At 43.9% G+C, this 21602-nt stretch overlaps 1 protein-coding gene across 2 annotated transcripts in view; it reads right to left on the bottom strand.

The window, feature by feature from the left end:
• The window catches only part of zbtb7c (zinc finger and BTB domain containing 7C), a 31131-nt gene extending 9777 nt beyond the window's left edge, over positions 1–21354 (bottom strand). The window contains exon 1 of one of the 2 annotated variants that reach the window (XM_014138886.3): positions 21008–21354. The gene's annotated coding sequence lies outside the window, so the exon portion shown is untranslated. Of the gene's footprint in view, positions 1–2622; positions 2986–21007 lie in introns of those variants that run through there. The other variant, XM_014138887.3, reaches the window with a different exon arrangement.
• Positions 21355–21602: the final 248 nt, after the last annotated feature.

The raw sequence follows: 21602 nt of genomic DNA, 5'->3' as shown, positions 1-21602 counted from the left end.
ATATGACTCCCAAAAGTACTTGTTACATTTCGAATGCTCAGGCATGACAGCAATATGGTCCAATTCACACACATATCAATAAAGTGCATTGTCATCCCAATCTGGCGGCCTCACTAAACACAAATACTGTGTGTGTAAATGAAGTCTGAGTGTTGGTGTGCCCCTGTCTGTCCGTAAAAATAAACAAAAAACATACATTGTGCCGTCCGGTTTGCTTAATAAAAGGAATTTGATGTATAGCATTTACTTTAACTTGTAATGTTTACTCCAGTATGACAATTTAGTACTTTTTCCACCAATGTCCATAAGTACATTTCAAACCAGATACTTTTAAACTAACTCAAGTAGTATTTTAATGGTGACTCACTTTTACTTGAGCCATTTTTCTATTAAGGTATGTTTACTTTTACTCAAGTATGACAACTGAGTACTTTTTCCACCACAGATTTAAAAAAAATATATAGATGGTCGTACACTATCAGACTCCCAATAATTGAATTACTACAGGTGAACGCCTTCCACAGATACACTCGACCAAAGTTTATAACTTATATACGTTTCATTTATGATTTACTCCCAAATTGTGTTTTTTGTTGATTGTTTTAAATCAAATGTATTCTTAACTGTATAGTCACAGAATATAAAGGATATTGATATGAAACTACTATAGTCACAGAATATAAAGGATATTGATATGAAACTACTATAGTCACAGAATATAAAGGATATTGATATGAAACTACTATAGTCACAGAATATAAAGGATATTGATATGAAACTACTTGTCTGGTTCGACGACACCTGTGACATACAGTAGATGAAGTGGCTTTTTCTATAGACAAAATGTTCATATAGAAATAGTGAATTATTGGGGAGGACAAATTAATTTAAATATATAAATAGTTGATACTGTATACTGTATATTGAGACATCTCTGATGCATACTTTTACCTACAGTGTAGCATACATATTATCAGCTGGTGAGCTACAGAAAAAAATATTGATAATCTGAATATTTATGTTAAATCCAACAGTTTATTTTTGTTTATGGAATGTGTACTAGAAATAGTCAATGTTTTCACTAGAGAATTGAAAGCTCATTAAACCTATAAGACAATCGTACAGTTTGTTTGTTTAAATAAAGACCAATCCTATAGGAGTTTATTATCGAGCCATCCGCTGAGGCTCCAGGAGAGCCCCGAGGTTCACACCATTATCTGCATCAGACAGTCAATGCATTGTTTTATTAGGTCTCAGAGGACAACCTTTGGTTTCATTAAATCCATTCTGGTAACTGTTTATGTAAAAGAGTACCCACTTTATTAAATATGATTTAGCAAGATATCATACTTAACAATAAGTTTATCTTAATAAAGGTTTATAATTAGTTCGTTGGATGCTATTATTCATTTATAGAACCATTATAAATTATTAATAGATATTTATTTACAGATATTTCTTATGATAATGCATTTTTTCGGTTTGAATTAATGAGTTCAATTTTGACCACTGATGCTTTTAATTAAATTATTGATGATCCATGGCAGAGGTGGTCGTTTTTAAAGAATCGTTGGTGTCTCCTTGACAACCACTTTTATCAATCTCACAACCTGTCCTCCTGTTGTGAGTTTAAGTGATTTATGACAAATTAATTATAATTCAGACTGTCTCATTAAGAGTCAACCAGATCGCAGATGAGGCTACTGTCAACGGATAATGGCTTTACAAAATATATTTTCATATTTGCTGCTCTGTAGAACAAATCCTTGTAGCTAATTTTACTTGAATGTTTCAACATCTTTTTTTTAATAAATTTATATATATATACAGTACCCCAATCCATTTTTTAAAAGTAGACAAAAAACAGTTGTTGTAAAACAAGCTAGCCTAATTCCTATGTTTTGAGGGGATAAGAGTGTCACAAACAGGCATCTTCTGTACCCCTCAGTTCTTATTCTCTCAACACTCTCCTACTTCAACTTACAAAAACTTGAACTTTTGTTTTAGGAGTTATATCATAGCCCCAGTTCAATTCTCTTACACATTTTATTCCGATTTTTTGCCACAAATCCACCAGCGCAAGTGTCTGTTTTGACTAAATAATGAATTAAATGAAACCCCATCAGGAGAATACAATAAGATTAAAAAAAGTTAAAGCCAAAATACTGTTTTTAACATTTCTTCTACCCAGTAAAATAAATTCCTGTTCATGTTGTCTCCACATTTTTATTGCGAAAGAGGTCTTGGCAACCTCATTTTCTCAAGATGGTGTCTCATAGTGCTATCCAAAACAATTACGCCAGTCATAAATGACTGTATCCACACCTGGAGCTGAGGCACTTTCAGAGTGTTGCACCTGGGAGGAATACAACATAACAGACAACGCTCTAAAGACCTAAAACATACCTAACTACACACACACAAACACATACACACACTGAACAGGTGCACTGTACACATGTACTGTAGAAAAGAAAGACTCATTCACTGCAGCAATAAGCAGGCACACTCACTCAAACACAAACGTACACAAACTAGATACAGAATTTTCAGCATGCCACAAGTCAGCAGAATTGAAAAACAAGAATCCATAGAATTCTAAACGGAATCCTCATTACCTACCTTCTTATTTCCTTTCTTTCCGTTTGTTTATAATTCAGAGTCTACCAGTGGTGTCCAGAGACCTGTCACATTGCCTCTTCAGAATAGTGTACCCAGAGCTGACAGTCAGTCAGTCCATTCACAGTCACAGCCACCTTGCATCGGCCGCCCATTCACAAAAACCAGGAAATATCCAACACTTCCAAAACCAATACAAAGACAAGTAGCAGCTAAAGGAGGTTAACAGTGGACCGCCGGAGCGGAGAGAGGTGTGTGTGTCCCTGGCAGACTTAAACAGGCTGGTGAGCAGAGCAACAGTGGAGTTGAGAGACGGCAGGCAGGGAAGGCAGGCTTGTCAGATTCACAGTAGGGAGGGAGAGCAGAGCAGCATTACTGCTATGTGGAGACGTTGCACCACTAGTTTTTATAGCAGGGTGGGTAGCTGAAAGATAATAATACCCCAGCCCTCCTCCACAACACAAGTTAAGCACAGTGTGTTATAAACTCATGGCTCAGACACCCTCTGATTTAGGTCAGACAAAATGAATTTGTTGTTTTGTTAGAGTGAATTGCATTATGGAAGGAGAGGGGTGAAGCAGTAAGGGGCTGTTTGGGGTATAACAAAAAAAATTAAGGAAAGAAATCAAATGTAAAAAATTACTATTTGTGAACCTCCACTGGTCACTACAACAGAGATCAGAGATGAAGCAACAGAGTAGAGATCAGAGATGAAGCAACAGTCCCGTCCTGACCAGTATAAGGGGTTATTTGTCATTGTAGTTTGGTCAGGGCGTGGCAGGGGTGTGTTTGTTTTGTGTTGTCGGGGTTTTGGGGTTTTGTTCTATGTTTTGTATTTCTATGGTTTTTCTATGTTGTATAGTTCTTTGTGTTGGCCTGGTATGGCTCTCGATCAGGAACAGCTGTACATCGTTGTTGCTGATTGGGAGTCATACTTAGGTAGCCCTTTTTCACCTGTTGTTTGTGGGAAGTTGTTTTTGCATAGCTGTGTGTAGCCTGCAATACTGTGCGTTCGTTCGTTTTCTTGTTTTGTTTTGTTAAGTGTTCAATAAAAGTTAAGATGAGCACTCAACCCGCTGCGCCTTGGTCTACTCCGAACGACACTCGTTACAGAACTTCCCACCACTAACGGACCAAGCAGCGGGGGAAGGAGCAGCAGTGCCAGTCCTGCGCTCAAGACCGCCAGTGCGTCTCCACGGCCCAGTATATCCTGTTCCTGCTCCTCACACTAGCCTTGGGGTGCGTGTCTCCAGTCTGGTACCTCCACCACCAGCCCCACGCACCAGGCCTCCAGTGCGTCAGCCCAGTCCAGCTCGTCCTGCTCCTGCTCCTCGCACTAGCCCTGTGGTGCGTGTCCTTAGGCTGGCGCCTCCTAAGCCAGCCCCACGCATCAGGCTTTCAGTGCGCAGTCCCCGTCCAGAGCTTCTGGCAACAGTGCCCCGTCCAGAGCTTCCGGCAACAGTGCCCTGTCCAGAGTGTCCGGCAACAGTGCCCCGTCCAGAGTGTCCGGCAACAGTGCCCCGTCCAGAGCTTCCGGCAACAGTGCCCCGTCCAGAGTGTCCGGCAACAGTGCCCAGTCCAGAGTGTCCGGCGACAGTGCCCCGTCCAGAGCTTCCGGCGACAGTGCCCCGTCTAGAGATGGCCCACAGTCTGGAGCTTGCAGAGACGGCCCACAGTCCGGAGCTTGCAGAGATGGCCCACAGTCCGGAGCCAGCAGAGACGGCCCACAGTCCGGAGCCAGCAGAGACGGCCCACAGTCCGGAGCCAGCAGAGACGGCCCACAGTCCGGAGCCAGCAGAGACGGCCCACACTCCGGAGCCTGCCAAGACACTCCTCAGCCCTGAGCCAGAGTCACCCTACAGTCCAGAACCGGCGCAGCCAGAGTCGCCCTACAGTCCGGAGCCGGCGCAGCCAGAGCCGCCCTACAGTACGACGCAGCCAGAGTCGCCCTCCAGTACGACGCAGCCAGAGTCGCCCGTCGCGAGGGTCCCCAGTCCGGGGTCGACGGAGAGGGACCTCGCTCTAGAGACGTCATGTAAGTGGGGTGAGCCAGGGGTGGAGTGGGATCTGCGTCCCTCTCCTGAGCCACCTCCGTAGGGAGGAGTATTGGGAAGGGGGGGGTGTTGCAGAGGCACCGTCGGTGACGGTGGCCACCCTCCCTTCCCTCCCATGTAGTTTTGGGATTTTTGTTGTTGTTGTGGGTATTTGTTTTGTTGGGTTTTGTTTCAGGTGAATCCAGGGTCTGCACCTTTGGGGAGGGGTACTGTCCCGTCCTGACCAGTATAAGGGGTTATTTGTCATTGTAGTTTGGTCAGGGCGTGGCAGGGGTGTGTTTGTTTTGTGTTGTCGGGGTTTTGGGGTTTTGTTCTATGTTTTGTATTTCTATGGTTTTTCTATGTTGTATAGTTCTTTGTGTTGGCCTGGTATGGCTCTCGATCAGGAACAGCTGTACATCGTTGTTGCTGATTGGGAGTCATACTTAGGTAGCCCTGTTTCACCTGTTGTTTGTGGGAAGTTGTTTTTGCATAGCTGTGTGTAGCCTGCAATACTGTGCGTTCGTTCGTTTTCTTGTTTTGTTTTGTTAAGTGTTCAATAAAAGTTAAGATGAGCACTCAACCCGCTGCACCTTGGTCTACTCCGTACGACACTCGTTACAGCAACAGTGTAGAGATCAGAGATGAAGCAACAGAGTAGAGATCAGAGATGAAGCAACAACTTTAAGATTTAAGATTAAAACCCAAAATATGATTGGTATGTTTTACTTTGTCAAATAAGACGTGATACATTCCAGTACTGTAGCCCTTCAGGGACTACGGTCTCAATTCCAACTATTTTCTGTAATTCAACCTTTTCACACCCTTAAAGGATATTCTATTTGTAGCTCCATCACACCACAAACTCAGTCCGTTCGTAACGCTCACTATGTGCTGGGAGACACGCTATGCTAATCTGAGTTTATTATCTGGAGCAGCTCTCCACTCTGTTCTTTAACAACCTGTCTGTTTCCTGTTGATTAATGTCTAGTCAAACTCCGCTACGTCACTCACTTGTATTTATTGGATCATTTGTAGAAGATGTTTGTATGAATACATATTTTAATGAATATTTTGTATATAAAAATATAAATACATTTTGTACAAGACTAAATCCAAAACAGAAACGAAAGAGTTGAACCGCATATGTATTTAATTCAATGACATTTAATGATATGATCCCTTGTTTGACTTCCTGCAAGTGATTCAAAGTCTACTTAGGACGATCAGAGAGGTGACAGGTTCTTCAGTTTGAGTCAGAGATCACAGCAGTGAGATAATATTATACTGCTCAGCCATATTATACTGCTCAGCCATACTATACTTACCAGCCATATTATACTGATCTGCCATATTATACTGCTCAGCCATATTATACTGACCAGCCATATTATACTGCTCAGCCATATTATACTGCTCAGCCATATTACACTGCTCAGCCATATTATACTGCTCTGCCATATTATACTGCTCAGCCATATTACACTGCTCAGCCATATTATACTGCTCAGCCATATTACACTGCTCAGCCATATTACACTGCTCTGCCATATTATACTGCTCAGCCATATTATACTGACCAGCCATATTATACTGCTCTGCCATATTATACTGCTCAGCCATACTATACTTACCAGCCATATTATACTGCTCAGCCATATTATACTGCTCAGCCATATTACACTGCTCAGCCATATTATACTGCTCTGCCATATTATACTGCTCTGCCATATTACACTGCTCAGCCAGATTACACTGCTCTGCCATATTATACTGTTCAGCCATATTATACTGCTCAGCCATATTACACTGCTCAGCCATATTATACTGCTCAGCCATATTACACTGCTCAGCCATATTACACTGCTCAGCCATACTATACTGCTCTGCCATATTATACTGCTCTGCCGGTCTGTAGAGGTGGAGGACAGACTCCTAAGACCAGGGTGTTGATATAGAACAGAAAAAAAGAGAAAATATGTGGTCACCGCCCGCTTCTTCAATTTAGAAAGGGAAAGTATCGGTCTGGCATGTGCACTTTGATAGGCGGGCGAGAGAGACTGAGAAACCTCACACACTCTCAGAGGGGTGGGCTTCACTGAACTTTAAGGCAATGAAAAAGTGAGATGGCAAAGGAAGTCGTTTTTTCTTCTCTCATAACAATGAATTCACTGCTCAGTGTCTATGGCATCACAGCCAGGACAAACATAACAATGTACAGTGAGGTAAAAAAGTATTTGATCCCCTGCTGATTTTGTACGTTTGCCCATTGACAAAGAAATGATCAGTCTATAATTTTAATAGTAGGTTTATTTGAACAGTGAGAGACAGAATAACAACAAAAAAATCCAGAGAAGAGCATGTCAAAAATGTTATAAATTGATCTGCATTTTAATGAGGGAAATAAGTATTTGACCCCTCTGCAAAACATGACTTAGTACTTAGTGGCAAAACCCATGTTGGCAATCACAGAGGTCAGACGTTTCTTGTAGTTGGCCACCAGGTTTGCACACATCTCAGGAGGGATTTTGTCCCACTCCTCTTTGCAGATCTTCTCCAAGTCATTAAGGTTTTGAGGCTGACGTTTGGCAACTCGAACCTTCAGCTCCCTCCACAGATTTTCTATGGGATTAAGGTCTGGAGACTGGCTAGGCCACTCCCGGACCTTAATGTGCTTCTTCTTGAGCCACTCCTTTGTTGCCTTGGCCGTGTGTTTTGGGTCATTGTCATGCTGGAATACCCATCCACGACCCATTTTCAATGCCCTGGCTGAGGGAAGGAGGTTCTCACCCAAGATTTGACGGTATATGGCCCCGTCCATCGTCCCTTTGATGCGGTGAAGTTGTCCTGACCGCTGAGCAGAAAAACACCCCCAAAGCATAATGTTTCCACCTCCATGTTTGATGGTGGGGATGGTGTTCTTGGGTTCATAGGCAGCATTCCTCCTCCTCCAAACACGGCGAGTTGAGTTGATGCCAAAGAGCTCCATTTTGGTCTCATCTGACAACAACACTTTCACCCAGTTGTCCTCTGAATCATTCAGATGTTCATTGGCAAACTTCAGACGGGCATGTATATGTGCTTTCTTGAGCAGGGGGACCTTGCAGGGGCTGCAGGATTTCAGTCCTTCACGGCGTAGTGTGTTACCAATTGTTTTCTTGGTGACTATGGTCCCAGCTGCCTTGAGATCATTGACAAGATCCTCCCGTGTAGTTCTGGGCTGATTCCTCACCGTTCTCATGATCATTGCAACTCCACGAGGTGAGATCTTGCATGGAGCCCCAGGCCGAGGGAGATTGACAGTTCTTTTGTGTTTCTTCCATTTGCGAATAATCGCACCAACTGTTGTCACCTTCTCACCAAGCTGCTTGGCGATGGTCTTGTAGCCCATTCCAGCCTTGTGTAGGTCTACAATCTTGTCCCTGACATCCTTGGAGAGCTCTTTGGTCTTGGCCATGGTGGAGAGTTTGGAATCTGATCGATTGATTGCTTCTGTGGATAGGTGTCTTTTATACAGCTAACAAACTGAGATTAGGAGCACTCCCTTTAAGAGTGTGCTCCTAATCTCAGCTCGTTACCTGTATAAAAGACACCTGGGAGCCAGAAATCTTTCTGATTGAGAGGGGGTCAAATACTTATTTCCCCCATTAAAATGCAAATCAATTTATAACATTTTTAACATGCGTTTCTCTGGATTATTTTGTTGTTATTCTGTCTCTCACTGTTCAAATAAACCTACCATTAAAATTATAGACTGATCATTTCTTTGTCAGTGGGCAAACGTACAAAATCGGCAGTGGATCAAATACTTTTTCCCCTCACTGTAGATCTCATTCTCTCCCAGTGTTTCCTGAATTTCACAACCCCTTTGTTTTACCATGACAGGACACTTTCACGGGATAGCTTCTGTTACTGACAGACTGGCCCATTAGGACATCATTTCCTTGATCAACCCTACTGCTTAATATGTAATGACCAGTATTATAGGATTTAGGTCAATTCTTGCAATTTCACTCATCAAAATTAGAATCTAAACAGGTTCTGAATGTTGTGGTTTTTATGTGGTACCAGAGTTTGGTTGAGTCAAATGAATCTTGTTAAACAAACATGTTTAAATTCCATTGATATTATGTTATTAAAGACCGAGTGCAGTCAATAAATATGTATTTTCCTGTGATTTATGTACACTATGAGGTTGGAATAATACTGTGAAATTGTGAAAATGATTAGTTACATAAGGATGTTTAACTCACATTTCCCCATTCTCTATGATAGACTTCTACTCATGTTAAGTTTACTACTAAAATGGTACAAGTTGGCATTTGGCATAGCAGAATAAAGCTTGTTAAACAACCCTATATTGGTTAAATCAAATCAACATCCCAAAAATGTTCTTGCCAAAACCTAGATGGGTCTGTTTATAGTGAATTATTGTGTTGTTATAGGAACATGTGTTATGTTAGTACTTGAATGCTCACATGCTTCCTCACATTCTGTAGCAAGATAGACTTGTCCTCATGCATACCGTAGGCCAACGTCCCCTTAGGAATATGTAGTGTGACCACAGCCTTATTCCTGGTGGTTGCAATGTGTTGTAGCCTACATTGTGAGAGTATAAGTACACTGAGAGGGAGTCTTGGTATATATAAACAGGAAAGTGTTGTAGCCTACATTGTGAGAGTATAAGTACACTGAGAGGGAGTCTTGGTATATATAAACAGGAAAGCCACTAAATGTTAGCAGACCAACCAGCCAGCCAGTCAAGCAACAATCACAACCTGTACAGGAGGACTGCTTATCCAAATTCTCTGTCTGCTGTTGTCATATAAACTCTCTGCAGATTTCTCTGTTATATACGTAGAATAATCATGCCATACGGTGCCTTCAGAAAGTATTCACACCCCTTGACTTTTTCCACATTTTGTTGTTACAGCCTGAGTGTAAAATGGATTACATTGAGATCTTGTGTTACTGGCCTACACACAATACCCCATAATGTCAAAGTGGAATTATGTTTTTAGAATTATTATTTTTTTAAATTAAAAATGAAAAGCTGAAATGTTTGAAATCAATAAGTATTCAAGCCCTTTGTTATGGCAAGCCTAAATAAGTTCAGCAGTAAAAATGTGTCACATAATAATAAGTTCCATGAACTCTCTCTGTGCAATAATGAATGACTACCTCATCTCTGTACCCCACACATACAATTATCTGGAAGATCCCTAGGTTGAGCAGTGGATTTCAAATACAGATTCAACCACAAAGACCAGGGAAGTTTTAAAATGCCTCAAAAAGAAGGGCAACTATTGGTAGATACAAAACATTTTTAAAAAGCAGACATTGAATATCCCTTTGAGCATGGTGAAGTTAGTATTTACACTTTGGATTGTGTATCAATACACCCAGTCACTACAAAGATACGGGCGTCCTTCCTAACTCAGTTGCCGGAGAGGAAGGAAACCGCTCAGAGATTTCACCATGAGACCAATGGTGACTTTAAAACAGCTACAGAGTAGAGGAGAAAATTGAGGATGGATCAACAACATTGTAGTTACTCCACCATACCAACCTACTGTAAATGATAGAGTGAAAAGAAGGAAGCCTGTACAGAATACAAATACTCGAAAACATACATCCTGTTTGCAATAAGGCACTAAAGAAATACTGCAAAAAATGTGGCAAATAAATTAACTTTATGTCCTGAATACAAAACGTTATGTTGGGGCAAATCCAACACAACACATCACTGAGTACCACTCTTCATATTTTCAAGTATGGTGGTGGCTGCATCATGTTGTGGGTATGCTTGTCATTGGCAAGGACTCTGGAGTTAAAAAAATAAATAAAATGAAACAGAATAAAGCTAAGCACAAGCAAAATACTAGAGGAAAACCTGGTTCAGTCTGCTTTCCAACAGACACTGGGAGACAAATTCACCTTTCAGCAGGATAATTACCTAAAACACAAATATACACTGGAGTTGCTTACCAAGAGGACGTTGAATGTTCCTGAGTTGCCTAATTACGGTTTTGACTTAAATCGGCTTGAAAATCTACTTGACATAGGTTGAAGAATTTAAAAAATAATAATGTGCAAATATTGTAAAATCCAGGTGTACAAAGCTCTTAGAGACTTACCCAGAAAGACTCACAGTTGTAATTGCTGCCAAAGTGATGCTAACATATATTGACTCAAGGGTGTGAATACTTACATAAATTAGATATTTCTATATTTCATTTTCAATAAATTTGCCCAAAAATCTAAAAACATGTTTTCACTTTATCATTATGTGGTATTGTGTGTAGATGGGTGAGAATAAAAGTATAAAATTATATTTAATCCATTTGGAATTCAGGCTGTAACACAACAAAATGTGGAATATGTCTAGGGGTGTGAACACTTTCTGAAGGTACTGTATATAGATTTTTAAAACAAATAACTCAAATTAGTCAAATTAGTTACTAGCGACACATATCTGAGGTTTGTTTTAATGCTTAAAAACGAAACAAGTATTTCCTATAATCTCCTAATGTTAGTTCTCCGCACGTCTCTGAAGAGCTCCCATAACAAGGTGTTAAATACTGGTCCATCTCTGAAGAGCTTCCCTAACAAGGGGTTAAATACTGGTCCATCTCTGAAGAGCTTCCCTAACAAGGGGTTAAATACTGGTCCATCTCTGAAGAGCTTCCCTAACAAGGGGTTAAATACTGGTCCATCTCTGAAGAGCTTCCCTAACAAGGGGTTAAATACTGGTCCATCTCTGAAGAGCTTCCCTAACAAGAGGTTAAATACTGGTCCATCTCTGAAGAGCTTCCCTAACAAGAGGTTAAATACTGGTCCAGCTCTGAAGAGCTTCCCTAACAAGGGGTTAAATACTGGTCCATCTCTGAAGAGCTTCCCTAACAAGGGGTTAAATGCTGGTCCATCTCAGTTGGACTTGTCTTTAAGGGTTCGTGCAGTCTGTTCGCACTGCACAGGAGGCTGGGTCTGAGTAAGTGTTGGGCACTGCAGTACCTGTTTGCTTCCACCCGCTGTGTTCCCAGCATGGCATACTCAGCCCTCAGCAGCAGATCGGCTCTCAATCTCTTACCCATGAGGAGGGGCAGACTGGCACAGAGACTGGCATAGATCTTACATAAAATGAGTTAGGCAAACAGGGCTCTCTTGATCATCAACAGCTGAACTGATTTGAAGGGAGACAAGGGCTTTAGGCCTAAATGTGTGTTTCTGTTTGTACTGTAGGGGTCAAGGGGGAAAGAAATCTGTTCTACAGCCACTTAAAGTAAACCAATGAGGCTTGTGGGTTTGGGCTGTTCTGCTGCTAGTGCAGTTTTATGGGTAAGAGTAGGCCAACCCAGAGGCCAGCCATCTTGCCCCCCACCCCCCCCACCAACCAACCCACCTGCCACAACCCCCCCAACCCACTCCACACCATGTGGCTCTTGTTGTCTGGAGGACAAGGTTGCTGTGGGAAAAAAGCAGCAAGCAGACGTGGGCCGAGTCTGGGGAGCCCCCCCCACAGTTCAGCTCTGCCAGCTATTATGCCCACTGTAGATAGACCCCGCATCTCCCACCTGCCAGACCAGCCAGACAGACCTCCTTAAAAACCATCTCCAAGGACAGCTTACAGGCAGTACAGTACAGTAGACACACACAGCAAGGTCATTAGACCAGCTCACCTCTAAGTAGCCCATTATTCAGGGTGAGTTCAGGTTCAGAGCTGTTTTTCTGCTGACATACTGAAACTATTCCTCTTGTTTTGTCTGTTTCTAAACATCCTAATCTGGTTGGGAGTTTTTTTATTATTACCAGAAATATACATGTTCTGGAGAGATGTACTGTAATACACAATCTATTCACAACCTTATATGAGTATAACCAGCCAGACAGAGAGATAGCTATACTTTGGCTGGCTTATTTCACAGGTGGTCGCAGTTGTATGTGTGCGTGTGCGCGCGTGTGTGTGTGTGTGTGTGTGTGTGTGTGTGTGTGTGTGTGTGTGTGTGTGTGTGTGTGTGTGTGTGTGTGTGTGTGTGTGTGTGTGTGTGTGTGTGTGTGTGTGTGTGTGTGTGCTTCCAGTGTGTGGGTCTGTGGGGTGAGTGAGGACATCTCCTGGCTCTGATAACGAGGGGGAGGCCAGGCTGAGGAATGGAGGGAGGAGAGAGGGGAGGGGGAGGGGGAGGAGAAGAGAGGAGAGTAGCAGGGAGAGGAGAGAAGAGGGGGGTGGAGGGGAGAGGAAAGGAGAGAGGAAAGGTGGGAGATGAGAGGAGAGGAGAGAGGAGGAAGGGAGAGGATAGATGAGGTTTTGCTATGACAGAAAAGGGAGACGAGGGAGGGAGACGAGGGGAGATGAGAGGAGAGAGGAGAGGAGGAGAGGAGAGAAGAGAGGGAGGAGGAGAGAGAAGAGAGGAGAGAGGAGAGAGGAGGGAGGAGGGAGGAAAAGGGAGGAGGGAGGAGAGAGGAGAGGAGGGAGGAGAGTAGAGGAGAGAGGAGAAGAGGGAGGAGGGAGGAGATTAGAGGAGAGGATGGAGGAGGGAGGAGAGACGAGAGTAGAGGAGGGAGAGGCGGAGAGCCTCTGTCTGCCCTGGGGCGCTCTGGCACCTCCTAATTAAAAGCAGCCAGGCTGTAGGGCAGGGCAGACAGATGCTTGTCACGCCAAGGCACACACACACACACACTTACAGTGCAGGCACACAGAGACCGGTACACAACAGACAGCAAGAGACACACATGCACACAGACAGAGATAGACACAAGTATGCACATACAGTACAGGCACGCACATGATTACACACAGACGTCCGTGTATACAAGTATGCACATAGTGCCCCACCCACACTCTAAAACATGCACTCACACAGTCTGGCCCGTAGCAGGTGCTCTGTGTCTATCAGATACTGTACAGGTTGGGCCATCCTAGTCTAGGGGCTAGCCTTGTCCTGTGTCTACCTTCAGACAGTCACTGTGTCTCTCTGAGCATGGGAATGTACAGTCACTGTGTCTCTCTGAGCATGGGAATGTACAGTCACTGTGTCTCTCTGATCATAGGAATGTACAGTCACTGTGTCTCTCTGATCATGGGAATGTACAGTCACTGTGTCTCTCTGATCATGGGAATGTACAGTCACTGTGTCTCTCTGATCATAGGAATGTACAGTCACTGTGTCTCTCTGATCATAGGAATGTACAGTCACTGTGTCTCTCTGATCATAGGAATGTACAGTCACTGTGTCTCTCTGATCATAGGAATGTACAGTCACTGTGTCTCTCTGATCATAGGAATGTACAGTCACTGTGTCTCTCTGATCATAGGAATGTACAGTCACTGTGTCTCTCTGATCATAGGAATGTACAGTCACTGTGTCTCTCTGATCATAGGAATGTACAGTCACTGTGTCTCTCTGATCATAGGAATGTACAGTCACTGTGTCGCTCTGAGCATGGGAATGTACAGTCACTGTGTCTCTCTGATCATGGGAATGTACAGTCACTGTGTCTCTCTGATCATAGGAATGTACAGTCACTGTGTCTCTCTGATCATAGGAATGTACAGTCACTGTGTCTCTCTGATCATAGGAATGTACAGTCACTGTGTCTCTCTGATCATAGGAATGTACAGTCACTGTGTCTCTCTGAGCATGGGAATGTACAGTCACTGTGTCGCTCTGAGCATGGGAATGTACAGTCACTGTGTCTCTCTGATCATAGGAATGTACAGTCACTGTGTCTCTCTGATCATAGGAATGTACAGTCACTGTGTCTCTCTGATCATAGGAATGTACAGTCACTGTGTCTCTCTGATCATAGGAATGTACAGTCACTGTGTCTCTCTGAGCATGGGAATGTACAGTCACTGTGTCTCTCTGATCATGGGAATGTACTGTATAGTAATCTGCTTTCATGAACCAGACCCACACAAGCTGCTGTGTGTCTGGGGTGGGTGGGTAAATCAATACAGCCTTCCGAAGTACAGCACACACGCTACAGCGCTAGATACGTTAGCCCACACACTCTCATGTCTTCTTTAAACTGACATCTCTTCCCTCCTCATGTCCGGCATCACACAGGTCGGTAGACCCACTTCTTCAACACAGATCTTCCAAAGACGTACCAAATAATGTGGTCTAATTTTCTGGTCTTCCAGTGCTCCGTCTGTTGTTGTCTTGTTGATTTACTTTGAGTTCATTTCACTTGATCGTCTGAGAGTCGTGACTGTGAAGGCTAGGAGAGGCTAGGTGGAAAGTGAGCTCTGCTCAGGGGGTTGCCAGTGGTTACCAGGACTATTTATGATGAGCTCGCTTGTCCACACAGGAAACTCCTACATAACTAACAGTAGATAGATTCTCTTCTCAAGGACTTTATCATCATCATGTCACATACAGTATGCTTTGTGTTCAAGACAATTACTGTACAACATTTATATTTGAGGTTTGATATTCTAGTTCAGATAAATATATCATGAGTGGTTTACTGTAAAACCCAATAGTGATCCAAAGCCATGATGTTTTTGTTGTTGTGTTTTGGCCGTATGAAGACTTGGTTCACACTAGCCTATTACCAGTATGTCACTTTAGATTCCTTTAGCGTTGGGGGAAAGACGGTGTGAGTCGAGGACAAGGTGTGGAGGGAAACCGTTTCAAGTGATTGACTAAACCATACACTATTGCATGTCAGTCTACTCAAACTTCAGAGCAAGTAGAGAGAGAGAGAGAGAGAGAGAGAGAGGAGAGAGAGAGGGAGAGGGGGTGTGAGATGGAGAGGGAGAGCCAGAGAGTGTGAGATAGAGAGAGAGAGATGGAGAGAGAGAGAGAGAGAGAGAGAGAGAGAGAGAGAGAGAGAGAGAGAGAGTGTGAGATAGAGAGAGAGAGAGAGAGAGAGAGAGAGAGAGAGAGAGAGATGGATAGAGAGAGAGAGAGAGAGAGAGAGAGAGAGAGAGAGATATGACATTTGAAATGTGTCTATTCTTTTGAAACTTGTGAGTGTAATGTTTACTGTTAATTTTTTTATTGTTTATTTCACTTTTGTTTATTATCTACTTCACTTGCTTTGGCAATGTTAACATATGTTTCCCATGCCAATAAAGCCCCTTGAATTGAATTGAGAAGGAGAGAGAGGAGGTAAGAGGGAGAGAGAGAGAGTGAGAGAGAGAGAGGAGGCAAGAGGGAGAGAGAGAGAGAGAGAGAGAGAGAGAGAGAGAGAGAGAGAGGAGGGGGCAAGGAGAGCGTGAGAGAGGGAAAGATAAATGTAAATTGAATAGAGAGAAGGGGAGAGAGATTGTGTGTGTGTGTGTGTGTGTGTGTGTGTGTGTGTGTGTGTGTGTGTGTGTGTGTGTGTGTGTGTGTGTGTGTGTGTGTGTGTGTGTGTGTGTGTGTGTGTGTGTGTGTGTGTGTGTGTGTATATGTGGAACAGAAATAGATAGAGGGATAGAAAGAGAGGGAGGGTGAGACCTCTGGGTGTGTGAGTGTATGCCTGACGATTTGAAAACGGCGTTTGTTCGTGAGTAACACAGAGTACACAAATCCCCCAAACTTACTTTTTTGGCAGTGATCAGACCTCCCACCCACGACACCCTCTTCAAGCCTCCTCCCACCCTCTTCAAGTCTCCTCCCACCCTTTTCAAGTATCCTCCCACTTCCTCTATTCAGCTGCTTTGCTCTGTGATGGCTGCTTACTCACACACAACACAACCTGATGAGGAGGTGGAGGAGGATGGTACTCACACGTGACCACTCACACACTCACACACACTGCAGAGACAGCCTCTTATAGCCCCCAAACCTTAAGCTAGTTTCTCTTCATGTTACTGTGACAGGGCCACAGCAGGCATTATAACACTATAGGACAGGGCCTCAGCAGGCATTATAACACTATAGGACAGGGCCTCAGCAGGCATTATAACACTATAGGACAGGGCCTCAGCTGGCATTATAACACTATAGGACAGGGCCTCAGCAGGCATTATAACACTATAGGACAGGGCCTCAGCAGGCATTATAACACTATAGGACAGGGCCTCAGCAGGCATTATAACACTATAGGACAGGGCCTCAGCTGGCATTATAACACTATAGGACAGGGCCTCAGCAGGCATTATAACACTATAGGACAGGGCCTCAGCTGGCATTATAACACTATAGGACAGGGCCTCAGCAGGCATTATAACACTATAGGACAGGGCCTCAGTAGGCATTATAACACTATAGGACAGGGCCTCAGCAGGCATTATAACACTATAGGACAGGGCCTCAGCAGGCATTATAACACTATAGGACAGGGCCTCAGCTGGCATTATAACACTATAGGACAGGGCCTCAGCTGGCATTATAACACTATAGGACAGGGCCTCAGCAGGCATTATAACACTATAGGACAGGGCCTCAGTAGGCATTATAACACTATAGGACAGGGCCTCAGCAGGCATTATAACACTATAGGACAGGGCCTCAGCAGGCATTATAACACTATAGGACAGGGCCTCAGCAGGCATTATAACACTATAGGACAGGGCCTCAGCAGGCATTATAACACTATGGGACAGGGCCTCAGCAGGCATTATAACACTATAGGACAGGGCCTCAGCAGGCATTATAACACTATGGGACAGGGCCTCAGTAGGCATTATAACACTATGGGACAGGGCCTCAGTAGGCATTATAACACTATAGGACAGGGCCTCAGCAGGCATTATAACACTATAGGACAGGGCCTCAGTAGGCATTATAACACTATGGGACAGGGCCTCAGCAGGCATTATAACACTATGGGACAGGGGCTCAGCTGGCATTATAACACTATAGGACAGGGCCTCAGCAGGCATTATAACACTATAGGACAGGGCCTCAGCTGGCATTATAACACTATAGGACAGGGCCTCAGCTGGCATTATAACACTATAGGACAGGGCCTCAGCAGGCATTATAACACTATGGGACAGGGCCTCAGCTGGCATTATAACACTATAGGACAGGGCCTCAGCGGGCATTATAACACTATAGGACAGGGCCTCAGCAGGCATTATAACACTATGGGACAGGGCCTCAGCAGGCATTATAACACTATAGGACAGGGCCTCAGCTGGCATTATAACACTATGGGACAGGGCCTCAGCTGGCATTATAACACTATAGGACAGGGCCTCAGCAGGCATTATAACACTATAGGACAGGGCCTCAGCAGGCATTATAACACTATAGGACAGGGCCTCAGCTGGCATTATAACACTATAGGACAGGGCCTCAGCAGGCATTATAACACTATAGGACAGGGCCTCAGCTGGCATTATAACACTATAGGACAGGGCCTCAGCTGGCATTATAACACTATAGGACAGGGCCTCAGCAGGCATTATAACACTATAGGACAGGGCCTCAGCAGGCATTATAACACTATAGGACAGGGCCTCAGTAGGCATTATAACACTATAGGACAGGGCCTCAGCAGGCATTATAACACTATAGGACAGGGCCTCAGCTGGCATTATAACACTATAGGACAGGGCCTCAGCAGGCATTATAACACTATAGGACAGGGCCTCAGCTGGCATTATAACACTATAGGACAGGGCCTCAGCAGGCATTATAACACTATAGGACAGGGCCTCAGCAGGCATTACAACACTATGGTTGATAATTAGCTGTCTACTATGGATGATAATTTAGATGTCCACTACGGGACTATGGATGATAATTTAGCTGAATCTGGCATTATTACACCTCAGTATTGTACGAATGGATTATCGTGTAGCTTGTACTGTTATTGTTAAATTACCGTCTAGATCAGGGCAAACATTTTGGCTCGAGGGCCACTTTGGGATTCTGAAATTCAACGGAGGGATGCATTTTTTGGGGAACCAATTGTTCGTTAAAATGAATTTGCGGGGGTCTCCCGAGTAGCGCAGCGGTCTAAGGCACTGCATCGCAGTGCTAGAGGCGTCACTACAGACTCGGGTTCGATCCCAGGCTGAGTCACAGCTGACTGTGACCGGGAGTCCCATGAGGCAGGGCACAATTGGCCCAGCGTCGTCCGGGTTAGGAGAGGGTTTGGCATGCTGAGATTTCCTTGTCCCATCGCGCTCTAGCTACTCCTGTGGTGGGCCGGGCGCATGCACGCTGACGTGGTCGCCAGTTGTATGGTGTTTCCGCCGATACATTGGTGCGGCTGGCTTCCGTGTTAAGCGAGCAGCGTGTCAAGAAGCAGTGTGGCTTGGCTGGGTCGTGTTTCGGAGGACACACGGCTCTCGACCTTCGCCTCTCCCGAGTCCGTACGGGAGTTGCAGTGATGGGACAAGACTAACTACCAATTGGATACCATGAAATTGGGGAGAAAAAAGGTGTAAAAAAAAAGTTACAAAAAAAAAAATATGTATGTCTCGCGGGCCGGATTGAAGTGCCCGGCGGGTCTAGATTGTGGTTTTGAGTCAAAGGCAGGGGAGGGTAGAAAGAGACATGGCAGGGTTGTTGCCATGTGGGATGTTGGTACTCCACTGTAAACACGCCTGTCTGAGCATTGTACTGCCTGTTGCATTCCCACACCACACTAGAGCTGCGCACACACACGAGAGAGGCTGGCTGCTCCTGGGTTGTATTGTTAACACACCGATGTAAAAGTACCCGGTATGCTGTAACAAAACAACCTCTGGGATCAGGTTCAACCTTGTTGTCCCAGTGAGTGACAAATGAAAGAGCCCTGGTAGTTTTATTCAATAGACAGAGGTGTGGTGAGCTACGGTGGCACATGTTGGCTATCCACAATTATAAACTGGGTGGTTCGAGCCCTGAATGCTGATTGGGTAAAAGCTGTGGTATATCAGACCGTATACTACGGGTATGACAAAACGTGTATTTTTACTGTTCTAATTACATTGGTAACCAGTTTATAATAGCAATAAGGCACCTCTGGAGTTTGTGTTATATGGCCTAGCACTCCGCGTTGTGTCATTCATAAGAACAGCCCTTAGCCGTGGTATATTGACCATATACCACACCCCCTCGTGCCTTATTGCTTAAGTAACCCTTTTCGAGTGTTGACACACACACACACCTTTCTCTGCAGGGTGGGTCTGCTGATGTAATCATCATCAGATATCAATCATTGACTAATGACTGACATGTAGAGAGAATTAAGGTACTGAGCCCTGATCCAAACCCATTCTCACTTATGGTTTGAAAGGAAATCTCAGATTAGCATGCATCTACAACAGATGTCTATGCAATGTGACGGGGGCACAATAATGCTAGATGAATAATTGAATCTGTCATTCATCTGCCAACCTACACACCTAATATAGCCTAATATAGCCTGATATAGCCTGATATAACCTAATATAGCCTAATATAGCCTGATATAACCTGACATAGCCTGATATAGCCTGATATAACCTGATATAACCTGATATAGCCTGAATTAACCTGATATAGCCTGATATAACCTGATATAACCTGATATAACTTGATATAACCTGATATAGCCTGAATTAACCTGATATAAACTGATATAGCCTAATATAGCCTGATATAACCTGATATAACCTGATATAGCCTGATATAACCTGATATAACCTGATATAACCTGATATAGCCTAATATAGCCTGATATAACCTGATATAGCCTGATATAGCCTGATATAACCTGATATAACCTGATATAACCTGATATAGCCTAATATAGCCTGATATAGCCTGATATAGCCTGAAATAGCCTGATATAGCCTGAAATAGCCTGATATAGCCTGAGCCGGCCCGCTGGATTCTCTCTATTTCTGGGCATAATGACATTTATACCCGATTATGAGGGCGTAATATTGTTGCAGGTGGTTAATAAAAAAAAGTAAATTTCTGTTATGTAAAATCTATAAGTTTTACTAAAATGTTGTTTCTGATATAACCGTTTGAAAGTGGTATTCAGTCACTTTCTTATTACGTTACCCTTTTTCAAACCCATTCCAGTATTCCATTGAAGATGCTCTTGAGGAAGTCTCAAGACAACAAGGAAATGTCACTGTCATGCCAAGGCATTATATTACCACAAGTGCATTCATGTGCATGATTTTATGATGTAATTACTAAGACATTACATGCTTCTGACAATAACCAACACACAACAGAGTGACTGCATTGCAATCTAGTCAACAAGTTATCATCAATTGTACTGCTTCCTCAGTACAGTTTGACTTTCTAGTAAAGGAGAGACTTGCTGAAATGAGACCAGCCACAGTTTAGGCAGTAAGTGTGGGGTACATGCAGACCCTATAATGTAAAACAACCCCTGAGGATGTATCATAGTGTGAACACTGAACTCTACTCACTTCAACAGACATCTTTACTAATGAGTTTGTGTGAACGAAAGATGTTACTGACCTTTCAGCAGACAGGCGTTTTGGATTTCAGTTTCTTCTTCTCACGCTACTCTCAGTCCCTGTCTGTCAGGAAGCAGCGTCCTAGCCTCTGTGGCAGGCATACGAAAGTGAGAGAGAAAGAAAGAGAGATAGACAGAGACAGAAGAGCTCGACTTTGCTCTGAAGGTGTGTCACTGATTTAGGAAGTGTGGGGAAAATGAACATTACCAACAGTTAAAATGTGAACACCCACCCACCTACCTACCAAAACCCCTCCCTCTCTCCAGGCCCAACAATTTGGCAGTGTTCCCCACACGTCCACCTGTGCTGTGTGGAGGGTAGGGGAGTGACGCACACACAGGCCAAGCCTACAAATCAACCTGCTCACACAGTAATGGCATTGGGGCTGGGCCTGGGACTAGAACTGGATGATAAGGCTTGGTGCTATGGCCAGGTCTTGGGTTTGGGTTTGAAACAATAGCTGGGGCTAAGGCTGGTTCTGAAACCCAGGTGGGTCTGGTCTGGGACTTTGGCTGAGAATAGAACTGGGGGTATGTTTGGACTGGGGCTGGAACTGAAATAGTAGCTGGGACTGGGTCTATAGAACTGGGACTGGG

This window comes from Salmo salar, chromosome 13, assembly GCF_965601325.2.
Source record: "Salmo salar chromosome 13, fSalSal1, whole genome shotgun sequence".
In the NCBI taxonomy this organism is placed as follows: Eukaryota; Metazoa; Chordata; class Actinopteri; order Salmoniformes; family Salmonidae; genus Salmo; species Salmo salar.
The sequence above is the reverse complement of the archived record's forward strand: the minus strand, read 5'-3'. Positions and strand labels throughout refer to the sequence as shown.